Source organism: Phyllobates terribilis, unplaced genomic scaffold, assembly GCF_046119375.1.
Source record: "Phyllobates terribilis strain yellow unplaced genomic scaffold, ASM4611937v1 Scaffold_12__6_contigs__length_324123572, whole genome shotgun sequence".
Lineage (NCBI taxonomy): Eukaryota > Metazoa > Chordata > Amphibia > Anura > Dendrobatidae > Phyllobates > Phyllobates terribilis.
The window spans coordinates 207,800,855-207,823,840 of NW_027362772.1; the positions used below are offsets into that span (position 1 = coordinate 207,800,855).

The 22,986-nt window shown below is 44.7% G+C and overlaps 1 protein-coding gene across 3 annotated transcripts in view; it reads right to left on the minus strand.

Moving 5' to 3' along the window:
• NECTIN1 (nectin cell adhesion molecule 1) overlaps nucleotides 1-22,986 on the minus strand; it is a 463,174-nt gene that overhangs the window by 140,539 nt on the left and 299,649 nt on the right. The window lies entirely within an intron of this gene.

Sequence of the window (22,986 nt, forward strand, 5' to 3'; positions counted from 1 at the left end):
CAAGTGACTCAATTTTGGAAACTAGACCCCTCAAGGATTTTATCAAGTGGTATAGTGAACATTTTGAACCCAGAGATACGACACATAATTTGATAACATTAGGTCATCATATTGAATAAGTTGTCATTAGTCTCGAGTGCAAGTGCTCGCTACTTGAGTTTGCATCGGGTACTTGGGTATGCACCAAGTATCGCGGGTGCTCAAGTGACATGCTTGAGTCCCTGTCCGCATGTTTCACGGTTATTAGACACCCAAAAAAAAACATGCGGGGATCACTCGTGCATGGCAGGCAATTCCCGCCACTTTTTTTTGGCTGTATAACAGCTGCAAAACATTTGAGGCAGAGACTCGAGCATGTCACTCGAGCACCCGCGATACTCGGTACATACCCGAGCACCCGATGCAAACTCAAGTAGCGAGAACTTGCGCTCAACATTAGTCGCCATATCGCCATCATTTTTTTTTCTTTACTTCTGAAAAAATTCCAACCCCAACACAAGCCTACCCCAACCCTAATACAACCCCAACCCTAACCCATCCCTAGCCCAACCCTAACCCTAGCCCAACCCTAACCCTAGTCCAACCCTAACCCTAGCCAAACCCTAACCCTAGCACAACCCTAACCCTAACCCTAGCCCAACCCTAACCCTAGCCGAACCCTAACCCTAACACTAGCACAACCCTAACCCTAGCACAACCCTAACCCTAGAACAACCCTAACCCTAGCCGAACCCTAACTCTAGCACAACCCTAACACTAGCACAACCTTAACCCTAGCACAACCCTAACCCTAGCACAATGCTAACCCTAACCCTAGAGTTTATGTTTTATGGCATTCCTAGTGCAGTATAAGTGATTAGACGACTTTATTCTTCAGGTCGGTGCAATTACAGCGATACTAGATTCATATCGGGTTTTTATGATTGACAGCTGTCACACACTAAAAAACCCTTTTTTTTGCAAAAACTAGTTTTTGCATCACTATATTTTGAGAGCTATCATTTTTCCATATTTCGTCTGACAGAGTCATGTGATGGCTTGTTTTTTGCGGGACAAGTTGAAGTTTTTATTGGTACCATTTTCGGGTATGTGACATTTTTTGATCGTTTTCTATTCCGATTTTTGGGAGGCAGAATAAAAAAAAAACAACCCTTCAGGAATTTTTTTTTGTTTTGTTTTTTATGCCGTTCTGCATGTGGTAAAATTGATAAGGCAGCTTTATTCTTCGGGTCAGTACGTTTACACATTTATATATTTTTTTATGTTTTGGCGCTTTTACACAATAAAAATTATATTATAGAAAAAAGAATTGTTTTTGCATCGCTTTATCCTGAGAGCTATAACTTTTTTATTTTTTGGCTGTTGGAGCTGTATGGCAGCTTGTTTTTGGCGGGACAAGATGACATTTTCAGCGGTACCATTTTTATTTACATTCGTCTTTTTGATCGCGTTTTATTCCATTTTTTGTTTGGCGGCATCGTTTTAAGTTTCGCTTTTTATTTTATTTTTTTTACCGTGTTCAATAAAGGGGTTAACTAGTGGGACAGTTTTATAGGTCAGGTCGTTTCAGACGCGGTGATACCAAATATGTGTACTTTTATTGGTTTATTTTCTTTTTCCATAAGATTATTTATTTATGGGTAGAATATATATCCTTTTTTCATTATTATTTTTACTTTTTTTATATATATTTTTACAATATTTTTTTTTTTTTTAATTTTCACTTTCTGACATTTTTATTACTTTTGCGCACTGTCCCACTATGGGACTTTCACATTTTGCAGCCTGATCGACTGTATAGCATAGAAGGCAGCAGCTCTCTATGCTATGCAGCCTGTCAGCGCTGCACAGGGAGAAGTTACTTTCGTCGTGCACTGTGCATGACCAGAGTAACTTCCTGCTTCCTGGTGACCCGGATGTTGTCATGATGACGTCTGGTCACCATGGCAATATCCGGAACCAGACTTTTTAAATGTAAAATTTGCTTGAATAATTAGCGGACGCCATGTTGCGTTTGGCGATCCCCTGATGTGCCTAAACAGTGGAAACCCCCACAAGTGACCCCATTTTGGAAACTAGATCCCCCAGGGAACTTATCTAGATATGTGGTGAGCACCCTGAACTCCCAGGTGCTTCACAGAAGTTTATAACATTGAGCCGTAAAAATAAAATTTTCACATTTTTCCAACAAAAATATTTTTCAACCTCCAATTTTGCAGTTTCATAAGGGTAACAGGAGAAATTGCACCATGCAATTTGTTTTGCAATTTCTCCTGAGTAAGCCGATACCCGATATGTGGGGAAAAAACACTGTTTGGACGCACGGAAGGGTTCGGAAGGGTAGGAGCGCCATTTGACTTTTTGAATGTAAAATGTCTTTGAATAATTACGGTACGCCATGTTGCGTTTGGGGAGTCCTGGATGTGCCTAAACAGTGGAAACCCCCCCCCCCCCCAAGTGACTCAATTTTGGAAACTAGACCCCTCAAGGATTTTATCAAGTGGTATAGTGAACATTTTGAACCCAGAGATACGACACAGAATTTGATAACATTAGGTCATCATATTGAATAAGTTGTCATTAGTCTCGAGTGCAAGTGCTCGCTACTTGAGTTTGCATCGGGTACTCGGGTATGCACCAAGTATCGCGGGTGCTCAAGTGACATGCTTGAGTCCCCGTCCGCATGTTTCACGGTTATTAGACACCCAAAAAAAATCATGCAGGGATCGCTCGTGCATGGCAGGCAATTCCCGCCACTTTTTTTTGGCTGTATAACAGCTGCAAAACATTTGAGGCAGAGACTCGAGCATGTCACTCGAGCACCCGCGATACTCGGTACATACCCGAGCACCCGATGCAAACTCAAGTAGCGAGCACTTGCGCTCAACATTAGTCGCCATATCGCCATCATTTTTTTTTCTTTACTTCTGAAAAAATTCCAACCCCAACACAAGCCTACCCCAACCCTAATACAACCCCAACCCTAACCCATCCCTAGCCCAACCCTAACCCTAGCCCAACCCTAACCCTAGTCCAACCCTAACCCTAGCCAAACCCTAACCCTAGCACAACCCTAACCCTAACCCTAGCACAACCCTAACCCTAACCCTAGCCCAACCCTAACCCTAGCCGAACCCTAACCCTAACACTAGCACAACCCTAACCCTAGCACAACCCTAACCCTAGAACAACCCTAACCCTAGCCGAACCCTAACTCTAGCACAACCCTAACACTAGCACAACCTTAACCCTAGCACAACCCTAACCCTAGCACAACGCTAACCCTAACCCTAGAGTTTATTTTTTATGGCGTTCCTAGTGCAGTATAAGTGATTAGACGACTTTATTCTTCAGGTCGGTGCAATTACAGCGATACTAGATTCATATCGGGTTTTTATGATTGACAGCTGTCACACACTAAAAAACCCTTTTTTTTGCAAAGACTAGTTTTTGCATCACTATATTTTGAGAGCTATCATTTTTCCATATTTCGTCCGACAGAGTCATGTGATGGCTTGTTTTTTGCGGGACAAGTTGACGTTTTTATTGGTACCATTTTCGGGTATGTGACATTTTTTGATCGTTTTCTATTCCGATTTTTGGGAGGCAGAATAAAAAAAAAACAACCCTTCAGGAATTTTTTTTTGTTTTGTTTTTTATGCCGTTCTGAATGTGGTAAAATTGATAAGGCAGCTTTATTCTTTGGGTCAGTACGTTTACACATTTATATTTTTTTTATGTTTTGGCGCTTTTACACAATAAAAAATATATTATAGAAAAAAGAATTGTTTTTGCATCGCTTTATCCTGAGAGCTATAACTTTTTTATTTTTCGGCTGTTGGAGCTGTATGGCAGCTTGTTTTTGGTGGGAAAAGATGACATTTTCAGCGGTACCATTTTTATTTACATTCGTCTTTTTGATCGCGTTTTATTCCATTTTTTGTTTGGCGGCATCGTTTTAAGTTTCACTTTTTATTTTATTTTTTTTACCGTGTTCACTAAAGGGGTTAACTAGTGGGACAGTTTTATAGGTCAAGTCGTTTCAGACGCGGTGATACCAAATATGTGTACTTTTATTGGTTTATTTTCTTTTTCCATAAGATTATTTATTTATGGGTAGAATATATATCCTTTTTTCATTATTATTTTTACTTTTTTTATATATATTTTTACAATATATATATATTTTTTTTGTTTTCACTTTCTGACATTTTTATTACTTTTGCGCACTGTCCCACTATGGGACTTTCACATTTTGCAGCCTGATCGACTGTATAGCATAGAAGGCAGCAGCTCTCTATGCTATGCAGCCTGTCAGCGCTGCACAGGGAGAAGTTACTTTGGTCGTGCACTGTGCATGACCAGAGTAACTTCCTGCTTCCTGGTGACCCGGATGTTGTCATGATGACGTCTGGTCACCATGGCAATATCCGGAACCAGACTTTTTAAATGTAAAATTTGCTTGAATAATTAGCGGACGCCATGTTGCATTTGGCGAGCCCCTGATGTGCCTAAACAGTGGAAACCCCCACAAGTGACCGCATTTTGGAAACTAGATCCCCCAGGGAACTTATCTAGATATGTGGTGAGCACCCTGAACCCCCAGGTGCTTCACAGAAGTTTATAACATTGAGCCGTAAAAATAAAATTTTCACATTTTTCCAACAAAAATATTTTTCAACCTCCAATTTTGCATTTTTATAAGGGTAGCAGGAGAAATTGCACCATGCAATTTGTTTTGCAATTTCTCCTGAGTTAGCTGATACCCCATATGTGGGGAAAAACCACTGTTTGGATGCAAGAAGGGTTCGGAAAGGAAGGAGCGCCATTTGACTTTTTGAATGTAAAATTTATTTGAATAATTACGGTGCGCCATGTTGCGTTTGGGGAGTCCTGGATGTGTCTGAACAGTGGAAACCCCCCCCCCCCCCAAGTGACTCAATTTTGGGAACTAGACCCCTCAAGGATTTTATCAAGTGGTATAGTGAACATTTTGAACCCAGAGATACGACACAGAATTTGATAACATTAGGTCATCATATTGAATAAGTTGTCATTAGTCTCGAGTGCAAGTGCTCGCTACTTGAGTTTGCATCGGGTACTCGGGTATGCACCAAGTATCGCGGGTGCTCAAGTGACATGCTCGAGTCCCCGTCCGCATGTTTCACGGTTATTAGACACCCAAAAAAAAACATGCGGGATCGCTCGTGCATGGCAGGCAATTCCTGCCACTTTTTTTTGGCTGTATAACAGCTGCAAAACATTTGAGGCGGAGACTCGAGCATGTCACTCGAGCACCCGCGATACTTGGTGCATACCCGAGCACCCGATGCAAACTCAAGTAGCGAGCACTTGCGCTCAACATTAGTCGCCATATCGCCATCATTTTTTTTTCTTTACTTCTGAAAAAATCCCAACCCCAACACAAGCCTAACCCCAACCCTAACCCTAGCACAACCCTAACCCTAACCCTAGCCCAACCCTAACCCTAGCACAACCCTAACCCCAACACTAGCACAACCCTAACCCTAGCACAACCCTAACCCTAGCACAGCGCTAACCCTAACCCTAGCCCAACCCTAACCCTAGCCGAACCCTAACACTAGCACAACCCTAACACTAGCACAACCCTAACCCTAGCACAACACTAACCCTAACCCTAGAGTTTATTTTTTATGCCGTTCCTAGTGCAGTATAAGTGATTAGATGACTTTATTCTTCAGATCGGTGCAATTACAGCGATACTAAATTCATATCGGGTTTTTATGATTGACAGCTGTCACACACTAAATAACCCTTTTTTTTGCAAAGACTAGTTTTTGCATCACTATATTTTGAGAGCTATAATTTTTCCATATTTCGGCCGACAGAGTCATGTGATGGCTTATTTTTTGTGGGACAAGTTGACGTTTTTATTGGTACCATTTTCGGGCATGTAACATTTTTTGATCGCTTTCTATTCCGATTTTTGGGAGGCAGAATAAAAAAAAAACAACCCTTCAGGAATTGTTTTTTTGTTTTGTCTTTTATGTCGTTCTGCGTGTGGTAAAATTGATAAGGCAGCTTTATTCTTCGGGTCAGTACGTTTACACATTTATAGATTTTTTTATGTTTTGGCGCTTTTACACAATAAAAATTATATTATGGAAAAAAGAATTGTTTTTGCATCGCTTTATCCTGAGAGCTATAACTTTTTTATTTTTCGGCTGTTGGAGCTGTATGGCAGCTTGTTTTTGGCGGGACAAGATGACATTTTCAGCGGTACCATTTTTATTTACATTCGTCTTTTTGATCGCGTTTTATTCCATTTTTTGTTTGGCGGCATCGTTTTAAGTTTCGTTTTTTATTTTATTTTTTTCACCGTGTTCACTAAAGGGGTTAACTAGTGGGACAGTTTTATAGGTCAGGTCGTTCCAGACGCGGTGATACCAAATATGTGTACTTTTATTGGTTTATTTTTTTTTTCATAAGATTATTTACACTGTGTTCCAAATTATTATGCAAATAAGATTTTCTCAGATTTTCCCAAATTACCTATATGAATTGCAGTCATTGTAATTTTCCAGTCAAATAACTATTAGAGTACAATTGAAAGGTTTTTGTACAAACTGCCTATGATAACAGTATATTTTTAAAAAAATAAAAAACTCAAACTGCACTCAAAATGCATGTTCCAAATTATTATGCTCAGCAGAGTTTTCAACCTTTTCATTTTAATAAAGAACAAAAAAATGGTCATTTTTGAAATTCTAAGCATTAGCAGGTTATTACAAACTGAAATCAAACAGTTTTCAACTCAAAACTTTATTCTAGGTGATGTTACATTGGCACATAGGACCCCTTGTTCGAAAGGAGCTTCTGAACTCTCTCGTCCATTGAATTTGTCAGGTTTTGGATGGTTTCTGCTTTAATTGTTTTGCATGAGGACAGAATACCCTCCCAGAGCTGTTGCTTAGATGTGAACTGCCTCCCGCCATCATAGACACTCCTTTTGATGATGCTCCAGAGGTTCTCAATGGGGTTGAGGTCAGGGGAGCATGGGTGCCACACCATAAGTTTGTTCCCTTTTATGCCCACAGCAGCTAGAGATGCAGATGTGTTATGTGCAGCATGAGACGGGGCATTATCATGCATGAAAATGATCTTGCTGCGGAATGCACGGTTCTTCTTCTTGAACCATGGAAGGAAGTGCTGTTTGAGAAACTCAACATACATTATGGAGTTCATCTTGACCATTTTTTTGTTCGTAATTAAAATGAAAAGGTTGAAAACTCTGCTGTGCATAATAATTTGGAACATGCATTTTGAGTGCAGTTTGAGTTTTTTATTTTTTTAAAAATATACTGTTATCATAGGCAGTTTGTACAAAAACCTTTCAATTGTACCCTAATAGTTATTTGACTGGAAAATTACAATGACTGCAATTCATATAGGTAATTTGGCAAAATCTGAGAAAATATTATTTGCATAATAATTTGGAACACAGTGTATTTATGGGTAGAATATATATCTTTTTTTCATTATTATTTTTACTTTTTTAAAAATATTTTTACAATATTTTTTTTTTTTCACTTTCTGACATTTTTATTACTTTTGCACACTGTCCCACTATGGGACTTTCACATTTTGCAGACTGATCGACTGTATAGCATAGAAGGCAGCAGCTCCCTATGCTATGCAGCCTGTCAGCGCTGCACAGGGAGAAGTTACTTTGGTCGTGCACTGTGCATGACCAAAGTAACTTCCTGGCTACTGGTGACCCGGATGTCACGTCCGGTCACCATGGCAACATCCGGAACCAGACTCAGACGCCGCAGAACGCCGGCAGAGAAGGTAAGTATCACGTCAACCTCCTCTTGCCACCGGAATGCTGCGATTGCTTTAGATCGCAGCATTTCGGGGGTTAATGTGCAGGGAGCGGTGCGGGACCGCTCCCTGCACATAGCACCGGGTGTCAGCTGTGACAATCAGCTGACAGCCGGCGGCGATCTCGCCCGCACCGCTTGTGTGCGGGCGAAATCGCCAATGCGTACTAATACGTATCAGGCCCATGAGGCCCAGGGCACAGAAACCCTAGGGCCGGAAAGGGGTTAATCGCCATGTGATTAACATTGCTGTGACTGTCAGGGAGAGGGCAATCGTCCGACTCTGCCCCGTTTCTGTGATAAGCAGCTCACTGTGTATGGACTTTGTATATACAGAGCCTAGTGGGGCCGGAGTTAGCTTTTCAGCTCTGCATCATTCTAAATCTAAAAGCTCTGATTGTGTCAGAACAGCTGCACCCAGTAATCTAAGTAATACATTGTTGGAATCAGTGTCTCTTTCTCTACATTATGCTGCTCTCAGATGAGGAAGCAAAGACATTACAAAAAAACTACTGAAAAGATGCCAAAAAATAATATTCAGGAATACAAAACGGTGATTCCTGAAGCGTCTCCATTGTGAAAAAGTCACCGGATTCTCATGCGTCTAAAAGACGTCATGTGCATGTTTCCTATAGGCCTTCTTCACATGTCAGTGATTTTTTTTCAATTCCAGAAAAAAAGGATTGTTTTTTCATCCGTTTTTCATTCTTCTGTCAGTTTTTACCATGTCCATTTTCCTCATCCAGAAAAATATCTGTTGGAGTTTCCCACAGTTTCTTCTTCCAATCAGTGTAAAACAGACATTACTAGGATGCTTGAGTAGGACGTCTCCATTTTTTATGTAGACCATCAACCAGCAAGAAAGACCTGGTATGTTAATAGCCCCACAGAATACAATGTGTCAGTGCGCTGTCAGAGAAAAAAGCCTGAACGACAAACACTGATGAGTAGTGTTGATCCACCCCCGTAGTGTTCGAGTTCGGTTCGGTTCATCGAACACCCTTGTGTTCGCCGAACTGTTCGTCGAACACCTTCGAACACCGTTAAAACCAATGGCAGGCAAACAAAAACACATAGAAACACATAGAAAACACCTTCAAAGGTGTCCAAAAGCTGACAAACTGTTCAGAAGACATGACTAACACATGGAAAAGTGACAAGTACATATAGTCATGCGAAAAGAAAAGAGGTGGAGGAGTAAAAGGAGGGGGAGACACAGATATAGGCATGTCATGCCCTTCTAAAATCCAAAAAGTGAGAAGCCGACACGGCCAGTCCGTTCCTGCCCGTGCCACCTCCGTGTCGCCGGGTTTGTGCCAGAGCCGCGGTGGACCCTGACGGCCAGCCCCCCTCTCCCAATACTGGTGCCTGTCCGCTGGTGGGTCGAGCCCCCCCCGTGGTGGGGGGGAGTAACATCTGCAGAAGAAAGACCATCTTCCAGCCAAACTAACATGTCGACTTCTTTTCGTGGACAATGTGATACGATCCCTTTGTTACGGACACGCCCATCGCTACAAATTCCAGATGAGGCACAAAAACAGCAGGTGCTTCAGCGGATATCAAGTGCTCCTTCAAGTGGGCTCTCCTCCACCTCAATTTCAACATCACAAATACTCCAGTCCTGAGAGGTGTCACCCCAATCGCACTTGCTTCCTCACAGCTCCCAAGTCTCCAGCTGCCCGTCTGAGTATGGGGTAACACAGATGGTTGAGTCTGCAGAGTTGTTTACTCATACTATAGCCTGGGAAATGGAGGTCTGCTCCAGAGCTTCTGTTAATCCAGATGAGGAAACAATCTGCACTGATGCCCAGAATCTTTATAAGTCGGATCCAGGACCAGATGAAGAAGGTTCTGAGCATAATGTAGACCCTCGTTCCCAAACTGTAACTCCTGTTGGTGGAGACAATGATGAAGACGATGATGAGACTCAAATACCTGATTGGAGCGACAACTTGACTTTTCGGTCAGGGCAGGAAGAGGTTGGCTTTGAGGACGATGGGTGTGATAACACACAGGGTGATGATGACAAGGTTGGAGATCCCACTTACTGTCAACCCACAGTCAGCCAGTCGATGAGGTCACCCGGGCCTTTGCCTGGCCTTTGGGATGTCGCGGTGGTCGGCTCCCTGGCCCGTACCCTGGGGTCACTCTTTAAAAGGGTGGATAATTGTTAATTTTATAAGAGTTCATGACGCCACCTGTGGTATCTGGTGAGAAGCACCAGCGCTGCAGCAGTCCACTGAGGCCCGTGATAAGGCAGCTCGATGGTATAGCTCCCCACAGGTGGAGCTAGGTCTCAGGGCAGCATATGCAGGGGGAATGCAGGACAGGTGAGACCCAGCTGGGTCAGAGCAAGAGCGGGAACGGACACGGTAGTCACTTCAGTACCTTTTACTGGAGGAAATTCAGGCACATCCCGGAGCACTGTAGGGTGAAGGGTGCATATCAGAATCCTCCCCAATGAGTGGGTGTAGGGCCTCCTGTTTCTTGCCTCTGCGTAGTAAGTTTCTGACCTGCCTGGAGCTAGGCCTAACTTTGTCTCTGTCCTGCGCTGGCTGACCTTGTGGTAGGGCCTTCTCTTGGAGTTCACGCTCCCAGTATGCGGGGCCTAAGCGTCTCCTGGCTCTGTTACGTATCAGCACCTTAGCGATCCTGGGACTTGTAGTTCTCCAGAGATTCCGGTTATGCCTTACTGGGTCATAGAGATCCCGGTAAGCTCGGATCCGGTGTCCGGTAAATGCTTCGGGGTGAGCTGGTTAAGCTCCTCTGCCCCTTATGTACTAACTCTCCACTCGCCTTCGGCCTACTTGGGACCTCACTAGGCTATACACACTAACGGCAGCTTGCCGCGCTTCACCGATCTTATGGCGCCGGCACACCTTAAGCTCTATCTGGGCTCCCTGAATCTAGCTAGCAGGAGCCTCGTGCTCCACTGCTGAACTATTAACTGAGTTCTCTAGACTAGACTGAGCTCCACTGCAGACTGACCTCTCTTAGGCTTCTCTACTGCAGGAACTCTTCAGAGGAACTGAACTGCCTAGCTCCACCTTCCCTATTTATATCCCTAACGGGCTCCCTCTGCTGGTCTGAGATGGAAGGTGGAGATGTGTGAATGTTTATGGGGGCCTCTTGTGGAGGATTCCATCAATATACTCTTCTAGGATCTGTGATACCAAGCGCAGTGGGGTGTCACAGATGCTATTGACAACGAGGTTAGGTTGCGCCTTCCTGGACAGAGACGGAGTACTGGAAGCACGTCAACAACTGCATCCTCAACCACAACTCTGCCTCTGACCACAAGTCGTAGTGGCTCTTCAGGTCGCATGGGCTCTAAGCCTTGCATAGCCTGGGCATTTATTCAGATCGATAAGGATGACCATACTCGTGTTATCTGTAATATTTGTCACCAAAAGCTAAGTAGAGGCCAAAAAATCCATAGTTTGAGTACTTCATGCATGTACCGTCACATGGATATGAAGCATAAGTTGCAGTGGGAAGCTCACTGTGCTACAATGCGGCCTAGCAGGCTGGGCCAACCACCGTCTGCCCCATCTTGTGCATCCGCGGCCTCTTCATCCTCTGTGTCTGGGGGGACAGCAGTCACACATGTTTTTGGACGCAGACCTGCCACCTCTTTACCTGCAACAGCCAGTGTGATTGGCAAGTCGTCAGTTCATTGGGAAGTGGAAACACCTGCTGGTGTTGAGCGCTCTCTGACATCGAGAGCACCACCTTTGGATCAAGGAAACCTAACATCTTCCTCACAGACCGGCAGTTTGCCGGGGACACCCTACTCAATCCCGTCAAAGCACAACAGCCAGCCCTCGGTCCCTCAGATGTGGAAAAGTAAAAGACCATTTCCTCCTAGCCATGAGAAAGCTAAGAGGTTGAATTTCACCATCTGCAAGCTGTTGGCTACAGAAATGCTGCCTTTCCGCCTGGAGGACACAGTGGATTTTCGAGACCTTATATCCGTCGCAGTGCCCCAGTACCAGATGCCCAGTCGGCACTACTTCTCAAAGAAAGGTGTGCCTGCGCTCCACCAGCATGTCGCACACAACATCACCGCTTCTTTGAGAAACTCTGTGTGTGACAGGGTGCATTTCACCACAGACAGTTGAACGAGTAGGCATGGACAGGGGCGTTACATGTCGCTGACTGGGCACTGGGTAACTATGGTCACAGCAGGACAAGGGGCTGCTGTCCAAGTCTTACCGTCCCCACGAGTTTTGCGTCAATCCTCTTTATCTCAAAGTTCCTCCACTGCTTCTGCCTCCTCAACCTCCTCTCGGTCCTCCACCTGCACCCAAAGCCTGTCTGGTAATGCCACCTGCTTTCTGACTGCTCAGAAGGAATCCTGCACACCTCCTTACTATGCTGGCAGCAGGGCTCAACGGCATCAGTGTTTACTTTGAAATGTCTGGGAAATGTGAGTCACACAGCTGAGGACTTGTGGTCAGCTCTGGAGACCCAGTTTCATGAATGGTTGTCTCCACTGGACCTGCAACCTGGGAAGGCCGTGTGCGACAATGCTGCAAACCTGGGTGCGGCCCTTCGCCGGGGCAATGTCACACACGTGCCTTGTATGGGTCACGTGTTGAACCTGGTTGTCCATAAATTTTTAGCCCACTATCCCGGACTAGATGGCCTTCTGCAGAGGGCACGGTCGCTGTGTGCTCACTTCCGCCGTTCGCATCCCGCAGCTCAACAACTTACATCTCTACAGAAGTCGTTGGGCCTGTCAGTTCATCGGCTGAAATGCGATGTGCCGACACGGTGGAATTCAACTCTGCACATGTTGCAGCGACTGTGGCAGCACCGACAAGCCCTGGTGCAATACGTTCTGACGTATAGCCTGGGCCAACGAGATCCAGAGGTGGGGCAAATCACGCTGCAGGAGTGGTCTCAGATCAGGGACCTATGAAGTTGACGCGCACCCTGGGCCGTGGGGTACCCTGAGCCGGGCCGGTAGACGCTGGGGGTTGTAGTCACTGTGGCGGTGACCCGGTCCGTGACCCAGGGCGGTCAATCCAACGGTAATTTGTATATATGGATTTTATAATGTCCGACTACGCCACCTGTGGAGTGCGGCCAAAGGGGCCGCCGCTGCGGAACTGTCCTCTGAAGCTGGTGGTTTTGCAGCAATGGTATTATTACTCACCACAGGAAGAGTGTAGCTTCAGGGCAGTGTGGGTGGATGATGGTGGTTGTAGTGCAGGGAGTCAGTAATGAACACAGAGTCCGTGTGATTCAGTCCCAAGATCATTACTCACAGTTGTTGCAGTCCAGATTACAGGTACCAGAGCAATCTCACCCGTCGTGCTGTGCGTACTCAGTGAGGGGCTCAGTCCACCCCCAGATAGCTCCGGAGTACTTAGCAGGACCCCCTTCTGTGTGTCCTTTCTCTGGCCTTCTCCCTGCACCTCACACCCAGTGACACTTCTATCCGGTATCCTCGGGCCTTGGCGGGCGACTTGTGTTCCGTCCCCTGGGTCCTATGTGGCTACCTTCTTAGTGAGACTGGTGTGGACTTTTGCCTGCAGTACATGAAATGCTGCAGCCTCCGGTTTCTAGTTGAGCCTTGCTGTTTCTCCTCTAGTTGAGGGACCGGTTCCCCTTATCTGGCCTGACCCCTCTACCTCCTGGTAGCAGCGGGAGTACGGGTGGCCTTCTGTACGGCCCGTAGCCCTAGGGTCCCTTCGGTTCCTGGAGCCTTCCTGCTCCCACTCCTCTCTTCTCTCCTTCAGTCCTGGGCCTCCCAGGCTAGGCCGGCCTCCGGAACCAGAGCTCATGCCGAGCCTCTGTTCCTGTCACTTTTCCTCCTCTGACTGGCTTGCGCTTTCTAAGATGGCTTCCTATTTATACTCTCCCTGTCATGTGCTCCCCTAAGCTGCTCCCCTAAGCACCCACTACATAGGACCCTCCCACCAGCTAGGGACCTGGGACTGTGCTCTTCCTTAGGAGCAATCTCGCCCTACCCCCACTGCGGGTATGTGTTGGATGCAGGTGTTAGGGTCCCAAGCCATACGCCTTCCTTACCTGAGGGTGAGATACCACACCTCTGGGTGAGATGCAGTAACTCTGTGGCGACTGAACCCTCAGGGGCGCCACACACCCTTCTGCACAGTTTTGAAATGGCGACGAAGATGTTTAGTGCTGACGACGATGCCATTATCAGCTTGACTATTCCGGTGATTTACATGCTGGAGCACACATTAAACAGAATTCAGAGTCAGGTGGTGGGACAAGAGGAGGTGAAGGAAGTAGAGGAGCAGTCGTATGCGGAAGGGATAACATCTCCAAGGTCCAGACGGTTGGCAGCACCAAGGCGGCAGGCATGGGAGGGTGGGGGAGAGGGATTAACCAGGGCGCATGGTAGCAGCCAAACTGTTGAGGAAGGTGCAGGAGCCGAGGAAGAAGTGGAGGATGAACTGGCGATGGGCATGGAAGACTCATCAGATGAGGGAGACCTTGATCACATTTCTGTTGTGCGAGGTTGGGGGGAGAGGGCAGAGGAAGGAAGCATGATTCTTACCTCGCTACCAACACAACAAGGACTTGGTCCTCCTGGATGCGCAAGACACATGAGTGCCTTCTTGCTGCACTACCTGCAACATGACCCTCAGATTGCAGAATTCGAAGTAATCCCGACTACTGGGTTGCCACACTCTTAGATCCCCGGTTCAAAAGTAAATTTGCCGAAATAATTCCTGCCATAAAAAGGGATTGACGCATGCAGGAGTATCAGCAGACGCTGTTGCAGAATCTTACATGTGCTTTTCCACAAAACACCAGTGGTGCACGAAGTGAATCTCACAGTTCTAACTTGCCAACTGTGGGACTGTCGAGTCTTCATCACTCAATCCGTAACAGTAACACAGTATCTGCTGGTAACAGCAATTTTGTGGAATCGCTTCACCACTTTTTTAGACCATCCTTTGCAAGGCCACAGGAGACAAGAAGTCTGACACATAGTCAATGCCTAGAGAGGATGGTGCAGGAGTATCTCCAAGTGAACATCGAAGCCATGACTGTGTCACTGGACCCTTGCTAATTTTGGTATTCCAATCTGGAAAAATGGCCGGAGCTCGCCACTCACGCCTTGGAGATCTGTCTGAACGTGTGTTCAGCGCTGCTGATGGTGTGCTGACAGATAAGCGTACGCGTCTGTCCACTGAGAATGTAGACAGACTCACGTTCATAAAGATGAACAAATCATGGATTCACAAGGACTTTTCTAACCCTGTGTTATCCTTGGGAGACTAAAAGCTTGAGGATTTGGTAATATCACCGGACCAACCGTTTTAAGCAACTGTGGGGCAATTGATGCCACTTAACCCTAGAACGCATGATCATAAAAATCTACACTTTCATATACCTGGGGCCTTTTAGGCCCGTGTGCAAATAACATGGAATAACTCAAACTCAAATGACAAACAACTATATACATGAAGAATACCTAGAGTTTCAAAATTCTAACTAAAGTAATCTTGCAGAAAATAGAAAACAATTAACAGGGCGGGACTGCGAGGCCCCAGGTATGCCCCAGGTATGCGTTCTAGGGTTAAGTGGTATCTGTGCCACAATTTTGGGAAAAATGGAGACTCTTTTTGGAGTCCCCTTGCTGTGTCTTACGTGATGTTGGCATCGTCAATTCCAGGTGGGTTGGGTCGCCCCCCCCCTTTTAACTGTAAGAAACTACATACACTATGGCTTGGGGTAACACAGATGGTTGAGTCTGAAGAGCTGTTTACTCAGAGGTCTGCTCCAAATCTTCAGTGTCTGCTAGTCAGCGTAGAATTTTTAACTGCATCTAGCCTAGGCAATACTTTGGGCGTAGTAGCCCAGCTGCGAAGCAAGCTGCACCGCCTGTGTATCTAATAAGAATTTTTAAATGCATCTAGCCTAGGCAGACTGTGGGGACCCCGAACCAAACCCAGACGCTCAGCCCCTCTACCGCCCCCCTTTCCTTGACAATACAATAATGTAACTCTTACAACTGGATGGGTCAGGATCGGTCACAGCTTTATTAACTCTTTATACTCATTCCATTAGAAAGGCATTTTATTTCTAAAATAATTCAGCTTGTTGCAGCATGCCCTGGATCTCCACTCCAGCAACTTGGCCAACAAGTGTAACTCTCCAACATGTCCTTTCTATTTCCAGGCCACGGAGGATCCTGCGTACTCGTATGCAGGACTCTGACCCCCACCCATCACTCTTAATGCTTGTTCCACTCCGTCCTGGAGTCCTGACAGGAATATGTCCAGTCCAATATCCATTAAGTGAACACCGTCGGGCCGTATGAGGCCTGCTTTATCTCCTTCCAGTTGTCGGTGTCGTACCACTACACCGCCTCTGTCTCATCTAAATTTTGCCATCCGAATATTTATTACCCGCCTTGTCCGTTCGATGGCCGTGATGTCTCGCGCACCTTGCCATACCGCTATCGGCACAATCTCTGACCATACTATAGCTAGTTTTGTGAAAAATTCTCTGAAGCACTCAGTGTCTAGTTTCATTATTGCCATTAGTTATGCACTCTTGTGATGACCTAGGTTGTTTCCCCCGGCCTGTATAACTAAGATGATCGGACATCTTGCCTCTCTCCGTACCTTGATTACCTCCATTAGTACCTGTGGCCGTAGCAGGCCTCTAATACCTCTCCAGTTGAAATGTGTTATGAAACTCTAATTTCCTCCCACCTGGGCGGACTTTCACCCTTTTTTCTGCCCAATATATATACGAGTGGCCTATCACCCACACTGTTGGCTTAGCGTCACCTGTAAAAGAAACAAACCATGTTAGGATAACAAGTCCGGTCTTATGTATGTTGCCAAACACGTGGATCGCCATCTCCCTATCCTCTGAACTTCCGTTTCTGACAGTCCTGCTCTTGCTGCTTCCGTGGCCGCGCCTATGCGGAATGAGTGTGTCCCGTAATCTTTGGGGTGGTTCCCTGCCGATGTTATGCATTTATTAAATATAGCTTGGAACTGGTATCTTGATAATGGCGTTCCATCAATGTGTGATAGGAAGAAATTACTTTGTGATCTGATGGTTAGATATGTTTTTACTATTGTTACCCGACTCAGTGTACCGTTTGTGGGTTATAGAAGTACCCAAGTGCCCCTGCCCGCTGGAACCGTTTTCGATTTGTGCATGCTTAGACGTATTGCATTATTGGCTATGACTACGTCCTGGTGTAATAAGCCTCCACTGGTGGTAATTTTGGATTGAGGGACTAATTCGCTTATGCATAGTGCCCCAAAGAAGGCGATCACAAATGCAGTAGACAGTAGTGTTGCTTCAAATTGTGAGTGTCATGTTAATGGTGTTAGGGATATGATGTGAGAAATCAGTTTTAGTGACACGGGACGGGACGTCTACACTCCTGACTTGGCTGACCCCTTTTCCACCCTTTTATGGATTGTCTGATGATGAATCTTTGTCACATCTCCCCAATTCAGTAGTTGGAAGTGAAATGCTACTCCGGTCAGACACCGCTGCGCTGACGCCCCTGATATGCCCCTCATCATTAGCTGGTGGAGAAATTCTATGGTGACTTGTGATCTGGCTTGTTCACATTGGTCAACCCGTCTGCCTGCTACTAGTCGTGTCCACTCTTCCCATGCCTTACCGTATGCTTGCCACGTCGACGGGGCAACTGACGCTCTGATTAATGGCATCAACTATTCGCCACTAGATCCCATAGTGAAGGTGGGCAACTGTTGCCCGATGGGTGGGCGTTGTGGAAGAGCTCTGTGAAAATCTGCCAATTGAATTGTTATAAAGCGTTAGCAGCAGCTTTAGACCCCTCAGCATAGTGGCTAGCGCGGACCCATACATTGTGTTTTAGGCACAGGAATGCTAGCCTGGGTAGTAGGCCTAGCACTGGGAGAGACGATGATGCCATCTTATTAATGCAGTGCGCTAGGCTGGTGTTTTTTGTTATGAAGCGTATATTTTTGTAAGACAGGAGCGCGCCCCATATTTCTATTGCTACCACTATTGGGAAGAAAAATTATTTTCAGGGCTAGATGCAGCTAAAAATTATTATTAATTTAAAAGCTGGTGGAGCTTGGTAGAGATGGCCTAATACAATGAGTCCCACACACTGCTAGAAGGCCAAATATTTTTTCAGAGGTAGATGCAGAAAAAAATTATATTCAGTTTGCAACCTGATGGAGGTCAGTATAGATGGACTAATAGAACAAGTCCCACACACTGCTAGAAGGCCAGATATTTTTTCAGAGCTAGATGCAGATAAAAATTATTTTTAATTTGCAACCTGATGGAGGTCAGTATAGATGGACTAATAGAACAAGTCCTACACACTGCTAGAAGGCCAAATATTTTTTCAGAGCTAGATGCAGATAAAAATTATTTTTAATTTGCAACCTGATGGAGGTCAGTATAGATGGACTAATAGAACAAGTCCCACACACAGCTAGAAGCCCAAATATTTTTTCAGAGGTACATGCAGAAAAAAATTATATTAAGTTTGCAACCTGATGGAGGTCAGTATAGATGGACTAATAGAACAAGTCCCACACACTGCTAGAAGGCCAAATATTTTTTCAGAGGTAGATGCAGAAAAAAATTATATTCTGTTTGCAACCTGATGGAGGTCAGTATAGATGGACTAATAGAACAAGTCCCACACACTGCTAGAAGGCCAAATATTTTTTCAGAGCTAGATGCAGATAAAAATTATTTTTAATTTGCAACCTGATGGAGGTCAGTATGGATGGACTAATAGAACAAGTCCCACACACAGCTAGAAGCCCAAATATTTTTTCAGAGGTAGATGCAGAAAAAAATTATATTCAGTTTGCAACCTGATGGAGGTCAGTATAGATGGACTAATAGAACAAGTCCCACACACTGCTAGAAGCCCAAATATTTTTTCAGAGCTAGATGCAGATAAAAAATATTTTTAATTTGCAACCTGATGGAGGTCAGTATAGATGGACTAATAGAACAATTCCCACACACTGCTAGAAAGCCAAATATTTTTTCAGAGCTAGATGCAGATAAAAATTATTTTTAATTTGCAACCTGATGGAGGTCAGTATAGATGGACTAATAGAACAAGTCCCACACACTGCTAGAAGGCCAAATATTTTTTCAGAGCTAGATGCAGAAAAAATTATATTCAATTTGCAACCTGATGGAGGTCAGTATCGATGGACTAATAGAATGATGCTATGACCAAAAGGTTTTACTTCACTAGGTGCAGTAAAAAAAATGGTATTCTATACACAGGTGGTGTAGCTTGCAACACAGATAGGCTACTCCACTGACTAACACACTCTGCAATAGGTCAAAAAGGATTAGCTTTGCTAGATTTAGCCAAATGCTGTGAAAAAAACTTGCACAGCACTGGCACAGACCTGCCTGGCAAAAACTGATAGGAACTGATGTAACTTAGTCCTGAAAAGGACTGCAATTACAATTAGTCTTTACTCCCACAATCTATCTATTTAAGAGCACAGACCTGCCTGATAAAAGTCGTAGGAAATGCTGTAACCTAGTCCTTAAAAGGACTGCAATCACAACTATTCCCTACTCCCAAGCTATCTGTAGATTTGTGCGAAAATTGGCTTGAAATTAACAAGGTATAGCGCACACAGCAACAGCGGTGCCGTCTAACACGCAGCTGCAGCAGTGAGAAAATGGTGGCGACGGGGAAAATGGCTGGGTCTTATAGGGCAAGGACATGTGACATACACTGCCAATGACACATGCCCTTGCTTGTGTGAAAAAAAGCACTTCGCTCCGTGTGTGCGCTGCTGATAGGCTGACAGATTGCACCTCCCCACTGTAAATGTGGGAAAGAGAAAAAAAATGGAGATCTTCATTATTCCTGCAGAGATCCATCCCCTGACCCTCCCCCCGCCCCGCTGTACACTCAAACTGCGTATTAACATTAATTTTCATCATTACTGAGAAAAAATCCAGTTATGATTTTGGTGCACGAACAGTTATCGAACATAACCTCGAACAGCCGAATTTTTCTCAAATCGTTCGTGTTCGCCGAACGGCTCGATCACCGCCCAAAACAGCTCGAATTTGAGATTGGCAAACAGTTCGAGTCAAACAACGCTCATCTCTAATGATGAGTGAATAAAGTTTAGTGCTGGCTTCGGTCCCACCAACATATCTCAGACACATTCAATATGTTTTTTTTATTAAATAGCAGATGCAGACTTTTTAATCCATGAGCTTTTTTACATGCCTGTTTACATACACCTTCTAATAAATTTGGCGCATTTTACACTTTTTATATTAGGACCAACGTAGAAAATATTGATCTTGATAAATTCCCCCTGATTGGCTGTATCAGGCCGGGGTCCCAATAGCGAATCCCATCCGATGTGAGAGCATCGGCTGCGATATGCTATTGACATTTGGCTCCTGCTCTGCCAAGAGCGGCAGCCGAATGTCAGTGCTCCGTGCTGCGATCCTCTCGCACGGAGAGGATCGCAGCACAGCTGCGGAGGGGACAGAGAAATCAATTTCTCCATCTCCTCTGTTGTTGGCATTGGCGGGAATGCACTCAGGTGTTATCTAAGTGCAGTGCGATGATTCACACGCACCCATAGATTATATTGGTGTGTGCTATCCGATTGCAGCGTGCAATCACAGCATGCTGTGTTTTTTTTTTTCAGCCCGATCACAATCCGATCAGAGCTGGAAAAAAATACACCACTGCGCACAGAAACATAGGATTAAATTGTTCCGAATGTAATCCGATTTTTTATCGGATTCCATTCGTCCAATTTAATCGCAAGTGAGAGAAAGCCCTTACAGTGATACTCAGACTGTAAAGCCCGACGTTGGTGGGAAGCAATGCGCACTGGATCATCCTGCGTGGTCCTATAGGATCCCTGGCTGCAGCAATCTCTGCATAGCACTACAATGTACTCTAATAGGGCTTGATTTCATCCTATATGTTGGTTCTCGCAGACACATAAAAAAGGAAAATTGATTTTATTTTTTCACTTTGGAATTTTTTTTTGGCCTGGGGACCTATGAATGACATACGCTGCTGTACGGTACCAGTGACAAACATTCTTTTAATTTTTAAGCCTTATAATAACATGATGTAAACAGAGCCTGGCTGCTGCTGATTATGCGGGTCCATAACATCATATGTATAGGTCTTTTATAATCATATTCACATATAACCCATGCAATTGTTTTGGGTTTTTTTCTTTGCTAAATCAATTTGTAAAAAAAATAAAAAAAACCCTTCTTGTTTCTGATATTGGTGCTTGTATTACATCTATACAACAGGAGCATGGCCTTGTATCTCTGGAATTTGATCAACTCCAAATATCAGACTAAATCGATAAACCATTTCCAGTTATATGGTAACTAGCACTTGTGACAATGATTCTTGCTGGAAATGCCACTTTTAAAATGTCGTTGAATCAATCATCAAATCTGCACTTAAGGGCTCTTTCACATGTCCTGATATTTCCGGTACTGGAAATACCAGTACTGGAGATATCCGTGTCCTTGTGTACCTGTGTGGCATATGTATGGCAACCATGTGCCGCATCAGGATCACACGCTGCGATCAGCGCAAGAAAGGGACAATGTTGAGAGTACTATTCACCTCTTGATGTCACCAAAACCTGTAAAAATAAGAATAAAATAAAAAAATCATTATACTCACCAGTGTCCTGTCACTCAGTGGGCTCAGCGCAGATCAGGGGCCCGCTCGCTGCAGGGAGTCATTCTCCTCTGCTCCTCAGCGTGTGCGGTTGCCTCAAGCCAGGTGAGTATAATGATTTTTTATTTTATTCTTATTTTTACAGGTTTTACAGACATTGGGAGGTGAATACTACTCTGAACATTGTCCCTTGCTAGCGCTGATCGCAGCGCAAGCAGGGGACAATGATGAGAGATTCCTTTAGCCCCTGGCACTTGGGAACAATGCTAACTGTACCACTGATTCCCAGACGCCGGTCCGTGTCACACTGATGACACACAGATGTCATCCGTGTGTCATCAGATGTGCTGTTGGTAAAAAATGGACAGCTTGTTTTGCCCATGGACACACGGTCTGGGGACACACACTGACATGTGCAAAGACCCATTCATTTGAATGGGTCTACGTGTGTCAGTCTCTCCGGTTCCGTACTGGAAACATGGATGTGTGAAAGAGCCCTAAGACTGTGTTCACAGATTTTAGGTTGATTTGTGTTTTTTGGGGGAATTTTTCTTTAAGATTATGACAAAAAAACAATGTGTGAACACAGTCTAAGGACTCATGCAGATATCCTTGCAAATTGTTCCGATCTCGGACTGCAATGCACGGACTGGTTGCAGCTCTCTTGACCCAAGTGTGACAGCCTCATATATTTCGATGAGGGTGTCACGCTAAGGTTGGGAGAGCTGTGGCCAGTTCGTGCATTAGCTGTTCGCACTCAGACCGATTTGCATGGACGTCTGCATGAGTCCTTCCATTAAAGAATTCTCAGATGCGATAATAGAAAAAAAATATTCCTGTAGATACAGATAGAGGAGGTCTCCTAGTTATGGCTACAGGCTCAATAGAAATATATCTGTATCATTCACTCACATAATGGAATATCGTCATAGTTCAGTTTTCAGTTTTTTCAAAACTGAATGAGCCCAAGTTTCATCATTATTTTTAGCACTGTAACGCATCAATTCCCTTCATTTTTTGGGTTACTCTCCTTAGCACCTGCTCCAACTCCACAGGTGCCTAAAACAACATGTTATTCTTTTTCTAACCTACACTGCTCAAAAAAATAAAGGGAACACTCAAATAACACATCCTAGATCTGAATGAATGAAATATTCTCATTGAATACTTTGTTCTGCACAAACTTGAATGTGCTGACAACAAAATCACACAAAATCATCAATGGAAATCAAATTTATTAACCAATGGAGGTCTGGATTTGGAGTCACCCCCAAAATTAAAGTGGAAAAACACACTACAGGCTGATCCAACCATGATGTAATGTCCTTAAAACAAGTCAAAATGAGGCTCAGTATTGTGTGTGGCCTCCATGTGCCTATATGACCTCCCTACAACGTCTGGGCATGCTCCTGATGAGGTTGCAGATGGTCTCCTGTG